General features: G+C 38.9%; 4 non-coding genes across 4 annotated transcripts; all 4 read right to left on the bottom strand.

The window, feature by feature from the left end:
- Nucleotides 1-370: 370 nt before the first annotated feature.
- On the bottom strand, nucleotides 371-441 carry trnag-gcc (transfer RNA glycine (anticodon GCC)). The gene has a single exon. It is a non-coding gene; the product is annotated as a tRNA-Gly (tRNA).
- A 3319-nt stretch (nucleotides 442-3760) lies between these two features.
- On the bottom strand, nucleotides 3761-3831 carry trnag-gcc (transfer RNA glycine (anticodon GCC)). The gene has a single exon. It is a non-coding gene; the product is annotated as a tRNA-Gly (tRNA).
- A 1633-nt stretch (nucleotides 3832-5464) lies between these two features.
- trnag-gcc (transfer RNA glycine (anticodon GCC)) lies at nucleotides 5465-5535 on the bottom strand. Its single transcript has one exon. It is a non-coding gene; the product is annotated as a tRNA-Gly (tRNA).
- A 778-nt stretch (nucleotides 5536-6313) lies between these two features.
- Nucleotides 6314-6384, bottom strand: trnag-gcc (transfer RNA glycine (anticodon GCC)). The gene has a single exon. It is a non-coding gene; the product is annotated as a tRNA-Gly (tRNA).
- Nucleotides 6385-9923: the final 3539 nt, after the last annotated feature.

Raw genomic sequence — 9923 nt, 5'->3', positions numbered from 1 at the left:
AAGTGATGTGTAATTTTAGGGGTTACACAAAGAACAGGTGTCTTCATCACCAACAAGAAGAATCCATTTTGCAAGAACTTGAGAAAACTCTTCCATGACCGATGTTTGCTATGAATGATATTGTGCATCAGAAGGAGGGCTCTCAGCACTGACAGACTTGCATCACAGTAAGCTATAAATCATTTTATTACCCAACCAAAATTTCAGATGAGCCATAAGTGGAATCTTTTCCATATGCATAGAAAAACAATTACACAAACACTAAGAAAAATTGAAACGTCAAGAAAGCCAAAAGGCATTTTTAGAGTGAAGGTTCTGAAAGGTGACGGAAAGGCTTTAAACAACTACCAAAACAAAAGAAGCCATCGAATGCATTGGCCGGGAATCGGACCCGGGTGTCACGCGAGGAAGGCGAGAATTCTACCACTGAACCACCAATGCATGAAAACAAGCATTTTGTGCAATTTTCCGTTGCCATTCTGGAAACTATGATGGCTTTGTCATGCATAATTAAACACTAATGCTTGAAAAGAAGCTTTTTTTTTACCCTTTTTTTCCGTTCGAATACTGGAAACTATGATGACTTTATCATACATACAGAACCACCATTGTTTGAAAAGAAGCATTTTTATTAATTTCCTGTTAATATACTGGAAACTATGATGGATTTATCGTACATGCACTACGCTTTTAATAATGAATGCCAATGAAAAAGACATTTTCAGTGCTTTGGATCTAATCTTATTGTCACACTTCCTCCCTTCATCTTCACAATATGTCAAAGATCAGACCAATAATGAGTATTACTGAATCCTGTCTGTCATTGAGCTTGGCATGATTCCATTCCCAAGTGATTTGTAATTTTAGGGGTCACACAAAGAAGAGGTGTCTTCATCACCAACAGGAAGAAACCATTTTGCAAGAACTTAAGAAAACTCTTCCATGACCGATGTTTGCTATGAATGATATTGTGCATCAGAAGGAGGGCTCTCAGCACTGACAGACTTGCATCACAGTAACCTATAAATCATTTTCTTACCCAACCAAAATTTCAGATGGGCCATTAGTGGAATCATTTCCATATGCATAGAAAAACAATTACACAAACACTAAGAAAAATTGAAACGTCAAGAAAGCCAAAAGGCATTTTTAGAGTGAAGGTTCTGAAAGGTGACGGAAAGGCTTTAAACAACTACCAAAACAAAAGAAGCCATCGAATGCATTGGCCGGGAATCGGACCCGGGTCACCCGCGTGGCAGGCAAAATCCTACCACTGAGCATCCAATACTTGAAAATAAGAATTTTATGCAATTTTCCGTTGCAATTTTGGAAATTATGATGGCTTTGTCATGCATAAATAAACAATAATGCATGAAAAGAAGCATTTTTTTACCCAATTTTCCGTTCGAATACTGGAAACTATGATGACTTTATCATACATACTGAACCACCCTTTCTTGAAAACAAGTATTTTTATTAATTTTCTGTTAAAATACTGGAAACTACGATGGATTTATTGTACATACACTATACTTTTAATAATGAATGCCAATGAAAAAGACATTTTCAGTGCTTTGGATCTAATCCTTATTGTCACACTTCCTGCCTTCATCTTCACAATATGTCAAAGATCAGACCAATAATGAGTATTACTGAATCCTGTCTGTCATCGAGCTTGGCACGATTCCATTCCCAAGTGATGTGTAATTTTAGGGGTTACACAAAGAACAGGTGTCTTCATCACCAACAAGAAGAATCCATTTTGCAAGAACTTGAGAAAACTCTTCCATGACCGATGTTTGCTATGAATGATATTGTGCATCAGAAGGAGGGCTCTCAGCACTGACAGACTTGCATCACAGTAAGCTATAAATCATTTTATTACCCAACCAAAATTTCAGATGAGCCATAAGTGGAATCTTTTCCATATGCATAGAAAAACAATTACACAAACACTAAGAAAAATTGAAACGTCAAGAAAGCCAAAAGGCATTTTTAGAGTGAAGGTTCTGAAAGGTGACGGAAAGGCTTTAAACAACTACCAAAACAAAAGAAGCCATCGAATGCATTGGCCGGGAATCGGACACGGGTCTCCCGCATGGCAGGCGAGAATTCTAACACTGAACCACCAATGCATGAAAAAAAAAGCATTTTGTGCAATTTTCCGTTGCCATTCTGGAAACTATGATGGCTTTGTCATGCATAATTAAACACTAATGCTTGAAAAGAAGCTTTTTTTTTACCCTTTTTTTCCGTTCGAATACTGGAAACTATGATGACTTTATCATACATACAGAACCACCATTGTTTGAAAAGAAGCATTTTTATTAATTTCCTGTTAATATACTGGAAACTATGATGGATTTATCGTACATACACTACGCTTTTAATAATGAATGCCAATGAAAAAGACATTTTCAGTGCTTTGGATCTAATCTTATTGTCACACTTCCTCCCTTCATCTTCACAATATGTCAAAGATCAGACCAATAATGAGTATTACTGAATCCTGTCTGTCATCGAGCTTGGCACGATTCCATTCCCAAGTGATTTGTAATTTTAGGGGTCACACAAAGAAGAGGTGTCTTCATCACCAACAGGAAGAAACCATTTTGCAAGAACTTGAGAAAACTCTTCCATGACCGATGTTTGCTATGAATGATATTGTGCATCAGAAGGAGGGCTCTCAGCACTGACAGACTTGCATCACAGTAACCTATAAATCATTTTCTTACCCAACCAAAATTTCAGATGGGCCATTAGTGGAATCATTTCCATATGCATAGAAAAACAATTACACAAACACTAAGAAAAATTGAAACGTCAAGAAAGCCAAAAGGCATTTTTAGAGTGAAGGTTCTGAAAGGTGACGGAAAGGCTTTAAACAACTACCAAAACAAAAGAAGCCATCGAATGCATTGGCCGGGAATCGGACCCGGGTCACCCGCGTGGCAGGCAAAATCCTACCACTGAGCATCCAATACTTGAAAATAAGAATTTTATGCAATTTTCCGTTGCAATTTTGGAAATTATGATGGCTTTGTCATGCATAAATAAACACTAATGCATGAAAAGAAGCATTTTTTTACCCAATTTTCCGTTCGAATACTGGAAACTATGATGACTTTATCATACATACTGAACCACCCTTTCTTGAAAACAAGTATTTTTATTAATTTTCTGTTAAAATACTGGAAACTACGATGGATTTATTGTACATACACTATACTTTTAATAATGAATGCCAATGAAAAAGACATTTTCAGTGCTTTGGATCTAATCCTTATTGTCACACTTCCTGCCGTCATCTTCACAATATGTCAAAGATCAGACCAATAATGAGTATTACTGAATCCTGTCTGTCATCGAGCTTGGCACGATTCCATTCCCAAGTGATGTGTAATTTTAGGGGTTACACAAAGAACAGGTGTCTTCATCACCAACAAGAAGAATCCATTTTGCAAGAACTTGAGAAAACTCTTCCATGACCGATGTTTGCTATGAATGATATTGTGCATCAGAAGGAGGGCTCTCAGCACTGACAGACTTGCATCACAGTAAGCTATAAATCATTTTATTACCCAACCAAAATTTCAGATGAGCCATAAGTGGAATCTTTTCCATATGCATAGAAAAACAATTACACAAACACTAAGAAAAATTGAAACGTCAAGAAAGCCAAAAGGCATTTTTAGAGTGAAGGTTCTGAAAGGTGACGGAAAGGCTTTAAACAACTACCAAAACAAAAGAAGCCATCGAATGCATTGGCCGGGAATCGGACCCGGGTCTCCCGCGTGGCAGGTGAGAATTGTACCACTGAACCACCAATGCATGGAAACAAGCATTTTGTGCCATTTTCCGTTGCCATTCTGGAAACTATGATGGCTTTTTCATGCATAATTAAACACTAATGCTTGAAAAGAACCATTTTATTTACCCTTTTTTTCCGTTCGAATACTGGAAACTATGATAACTTTATCATACATACTGAACCACCATTGCTTGAAAACAAGCATTTTTATTAATTTTCTGTTAAAATACTGGAAACTACGATGGATTTATTGTACATACACTATGCTTTTAATAATGAATGCCAATGAAAAAGACATTTTCAGTGCCTTGGGTCTAATCCTTATTGTCACACTTCCTGCCTTCATCTTCACAATGTGTCAAAGATCAGACCAATAATGAGTATTACTGAATCCTGTCTGTCATCGAGCTTGGCACGATTCCATTCCCAAGTGGTTTGCGATTTTAGGGGTTACACAAAGAACACGTGTCTTCATCACCAACAGGAAGAATCCATTTTGCAAGAACTTGAGAAAACTCTTCCATGACCCATGTTTGCTATGAATGATATTGTGCATCAGAAGGAGGGCTCTCAGCACTGACAGATTTGCATCACATGTAACCTATAAATCATATTCTTAACCAACCAAAATTTCAGATGGGCCATAAGTGGAATCTTTTCCATATGCATAGAAAAACAATTACACAAACACTAAGAAAAATTGAAACGTCAAGAAAGTCAAAAGGCATTTTTAGAGTGAAGGTTCTGAAAGGTGATGGAAAGGCTTTAAACAACTACCAAAGCAAAAGGAGTCATTGAACGCATTGGCTGGGAATCAGAACCTGGTCTCCCATGCGGCAGGCGAGAATTCTACCACTGAAACACCAAGCTTAAAAATAAGCATTTTGTGCAATTTTCCGTTGCAATTTTGGAAACTATGATGGCTTTGTCATGCATAATTAAACACTAATTCTTGAAAAGAAGCATTTTTTAACCCAATTTTCCATTCGAATACTGGAAACTACGATTACTTTATCATACATACTGAACCCCCATTGTTTGAAACCAACCATTTTTATTAATTTTCTGTTAAAATACTGGAAACTACGATGGATTTAACGTACATACACTACGCTTTTCATAATGAATGCCAATGAGAAAGACATTTTCAGTCTAATTGGTCTATTGGTCCAATCCTTATTGTCACACTTTCTGCCTTCATCTTCACAAAGTGTCAAAGTTCAGACCAATAATGAGTATTACTGACTCCTGTCTGTCATCGAGCTTGGCACAATTCCATTCCCAAGTGCTTTGTAATTTTAGGGGTTACACAAAGAAAAGGTGTCTTCATCACTAACAAGAAGAATCCATTTTGCAAGAACTTGAGAAAACTCTTCCATGACCGATGTTTGCTATGAATGATATTGTGCATCAGAAGGAGGGCTCTCAGCACTGAGAGGCTTGCATCACAGTAAGCTATAAATCATTTTCTTACCCAACCAAAATTTCAGATGGGCCATAAGTGGAATCATTTCCATATGCATAGAAAAACAATTACACAAACACTAAGAAAAATTGAGACGTCAAGAAAGTCAAAAGGCATTTTTAGAGTGAAGGTTCTGAAAGGTGACGGAAAGGCTTTAAACAACTACCAAAACAAAAGAAGCCATTCAATGCATTGGCCGGGAATCGGACCCGGATCTCCCGCGTGGCAGGCGAGAATTCTACCACTGAACCACCAATGCATGGAAACAAACATTTTGTGCAATTTTCCCTTGCCATTCTGGAAACTATGATGGCTTTGTCATGCATAATTAAACACTAATGCTTGAAAAGAAGCATTTTTTTTTACCCTTTTTTCCGTTCGAATACTGGAAACTCTGATGACTTTATCATACATACTGAACCATCATTGCTTGAAAAGAAGCATTTTTATTAATTTTCTGTTAAAATACTGGAAACTGCGATGGATTTATCGTACATACACTACGCTTTTAATAATGAATGCCAATGAAAAAGACATTTTCAGTGCTTTGGACCTAATCCTTATTGTCACACTTCTTGCCTTCATCTTCACAATGTTTCAAAGATCAGACCAATAATGAGTATTACTGAATCCTGTCTGTCATCGAGCTTGGCGCGATTCCATTCCCAAGTGCTTTGTAATTTTAGGGGTTACACAAAGAACAGGTGTCTTCATCACCAACAGGAAGAATCCATTTTGCAAGAACTTGAGAAAACTCTTCCATGACCAATGTTTGCTATGAATGATATTGTGCATCAGAAGGAGGGCTCTCAGCACTGAGAGGCTTGCATCACATTAACCTATAAATCATTTTCTTAACCAACCAAAATTTCAGATGGGCCATAAGTGGAATCTTTTCCATATGCCTAGAAAAGCAATTAGACAAACACTAAGAAAAATTGAAACGTCAAGAAAGTCAAAAGGCATTTTTAGAGTGAAGGTTCTGAAAGGTGACGGAAAGGCTTTAAACAACGACCAAAACAAAAGAAGCCATTCAATGCATTGGCCGGGAATCGGACCCGGATCTCCCGCATGGCAGGAGAGAATTCTACCACTGAACCACCAATGCTTGAAAATAAGCATTTTGTGCAATTTTCCGTTGCCATTCTGGAAACTATAATGGCTTTGTCAGGCATAATTAAACACTAATGCATGAAAAGAAGCATTTTTTTACCCAATTTTCCGTTCGAATACTGGAAACTATGATTACTTTATCATACATACTGAACCACCATTGTTTGAAACCAACCATTTTTATTAATTTTCTGTTAAAATACTGGAAACTACGATGGATTTATCGTACATACACTACGCTTTTCATAATGAATGCCAATGAGAAAGACATTTTCAGTCTAATTGGTCTATTGGTCCAATCCTTATTGTCACACTTTCTGCCTTCATCTTCACAAAGTGTCAAAGTTCAGACCAATAATGAGTATTACTGAATCCTGTCTGTCATCGAGCTTGGCAAGATTCCATTCCCAAGTGCTTTGCAATTTTAGGGGTCACACAAAGAACATGTGTCTTCATCACCAACAGGAAGAATCAATTTTGCAAGAACTTGAGAAAACTCTTCCATGACCGATGTTTGCTATGATTGATATGGTCCATCAGAAGGAGGGCTCTCAGCACTGACAGATTTGCATCACAGTAACCTATAAATCATTCCATTACCCAACCAAAATTTCAGATTGGCCATAATTGGAATCTTTTCGAAATGATTAGAACAACCATTAGACAAACACTAAGAAAAATTGAAACGTCAAGAAAGTCAAAAGGCATTTTTAGAGTGAAGGTTCTGAAAGGTGATGGAAAGGCTTTAAACAACTACCAAAGCAAAAGGAGTCATTGAACGCATTGGCTTGGAATCAGAACCTGGTGTCCCACGCGGCAGGCGAGAATTCTACCACTGAAACACCAATGCTTAAAAATAAGCATTTTGTGCAATTTTCCGTTGCAATTTTGGAAACTATGATGGCTTTGTCATGCATAATTAAACACTACTGCTTGAAAACAAGCATTTTTTCCCCCAATTTTCCGTTCGAATCCTGGAAACTATGATGACTTTATGATACATACTGAACAACCATTGCTTGAAAACAAGCATTTTTATTAATTTTCCGTTCAAATACTGGAAACTGCGATGGATTTATCATACCTACACTATGCTTTTAATAATGAATGCCAAAGAAAAATACATTTTCACTGCTCAAACACTAAGAAAAATTGAAACGTCAAGACAGTCAAAAGGCATTTTTAGAGTGAAGGTTCTGAAAGGTGATGGAAAGGCTTTAAACAACTACTAAAGCAAAAGCACTCATTGAGTGCATTGGCCAAGAACCGGACCCGGGTTTCCCAGGTGGTAGGTGAGAATTCTACCACTGAACCACCCATGCTTGAAAACAAGCATTTTGTGCAATTTTCCGTTGCAATTATGGAAACTATGATGGCTTTATCATGCATAATTAAGCACTAATGCTTGAAAACAAGCTTTTTTTCCCCAATTTTCCCTTCGAATACTGGAAACTATGATGACTTTATCATACATACTGAACCACCATTGCTTGAAAACAAGCATTTTTATTAATTTTCTGTTCAAATATCAGACCAATAATCAGTATTACTGAATCCTGTCTATCATCAATCTTGGCAAGATTCCATTCCCAAGTGCTTTGTGATTTTATGGATTATACAAAGAAATGAATGGAGCGCAGCAATATGTGTGAACTTCCGAAGACTGAAGGCCAAGTCGTGCTGCTGCATTCTGGTGAAGTTGTAGAGGTTTGCTGGCTCTTAGAGGAAGACCAGCAAGTAGCGTGTTGCAGTAGTCTAGCTTTGAGATCACAAGAGACTGCACAAGCACATGGGTAGCTTCCTGTAAAAGAAAGGGTCAAATCCTTTGTATGTTACAAAAGGAGGAATCTGCAAGACCGGGTTAGATTTGAAACATGAGTTGAGAATGACAACTGGTTGTACCAAGTCCTGCCCAGGCTACGGACAGCATCGGATGGTGATACCACGGAGTTCTCAAAGGAAAGATTGAGGTCGTGGTAAGGGTTGGGAGTACCTGGGATGAACAGAAGCTTGGTTTTACTGGGGTTGAGCTTCAAGTGGTGGGCTGTCATCCATGACGCAATGTCAGTCATGCATGCCGAGATACATCTGGAGACCTGCGTGTCAGAGGGCGGAAAAGAAAGAAATAATTGAGTGTCATCGGCATAGCAGTGGTAGGAGAACCATGAGAAGATATTATATCACCAAGAGAACAAGTATACAAAGAGAAGAGAAGGGAGCCCAATACTGAGCCTTGTAGAACACCAGTGGAGAGTCTACATGGTTTGGATGTGGATCCTCTCCAGGTCACCCGATTGGACCGTCCATCCAGACAGGACTGAAACCATCTCCAAGCAGAGCAAGTCACACCAAGCCTGGAAAGAACAGAGAGAAGAATGTTTTGGTTCACTGTGTCAAAGGCTGCTGAAAGGTCTAGAAGGATCAAAACAGATGACTGTTTGGCAGCTTTAGCAGCATGAAGTTTCTCAGTCACCACTATGAGGGCTGTTTCTGTAGTATGTGCTGGTTTGTAGCAAGACTGATTGGGATCATGCAGCTGGTCCTGGGTGAGAAAGAGACAATTGATTATAAACTGCTCGTTCAAGGGCTTTTGAGAGGAAAGAGAGAAGTGATACCGGTCTATAGTTGATAAGTAGGCACGTATCCAGATGATGAGTTGTTGTTGATAGAGATGAAAGGAAGCAGATCCCTTGCAATTGTCTAGAATAGAGCAGAAGGAATTGGATCCAGCGGACATGTAGTCGGATTGCTGGAACTCAGGAATTGAAGAATTTCATCTGTGGAGACAGGAGAAAAAGAAGTCAAAGTGTTGGATGTTGGGGAATGCACACTGGTTGGAGGGGTGGGAACAGAGGAAAAGGACTGGTGGATTGCTGCCACCTTCTCCTCAAAGAAGGTGATAAAATCCTCCAGAGCAAGAGATGAGGACAGAGGGGGAGCATTAAGGAGAGAAGAAAAAATAGTGAAGAGCTTGCGTGGATCAGATGATGATTCAAATTTCTCTCTGTAGTAGGATGACTTTGCAGATGTTACTTCCAGTGAGAACTTGGAAAGGAGAGACTTGTATGATCTGAGGCCTGAATCTACGTAGGATTTCCTCCACCACCTCTCTGCAGTCCTTAGTTCTCTCCTGTGGCAGCAAAGTGCTTCTGTTAGCCAGGGGGCAGGTGTGGGGGACTTAGCGGGTCTAGAGGAGAGAGGGCACAGAAGATTCATTGATGAGGAGAGTGTAGAAATGAAAGTATTTGTAACTATCAAAAGAGAAAGGATAGAGAGTCAGGGTGAGGAAGGGTGAACAAAAATAGTACAAGTAATGGAAGAGGGAGTTATGGAGTGCAGATTGCGACCAAGGCAGAAGGAACATGTTGGAGAGGACTGGATCTAAAGAGAAGGAAGGGAGAGAGAGAGCACGAAGGATAGAAAGTGATGGTCTGAGAGGTGGAGGGGGGTGACTGCGATGTCCGATGTTGTGGTGGTACGGGTGAAGATCAGGTCCAGAACATTGCCTGCTTTGTGAGTTGGAGGAGAGTGGTT

The sequence above is a fragment of the Electrophorus electricus genome, chromosome 11 (genome assembly GCF_041902795.1).
Source record: "Electrophorus electricus isolate QZ-2024a chromosome 11, ASM4190279v1, whole genome shotgun sequence".
NCBI lineage: Eukaryota > Metazoa > Chordata > Actinopteri > Gymnotiformes > Gymnotidae > Electrophorus > Electrophorus electricus.
The sequence above is the reverse complement of the archived record's forward strand: the minus strand, read 5'-3'. Positions and strand labels throughout refer to the sequence as shown.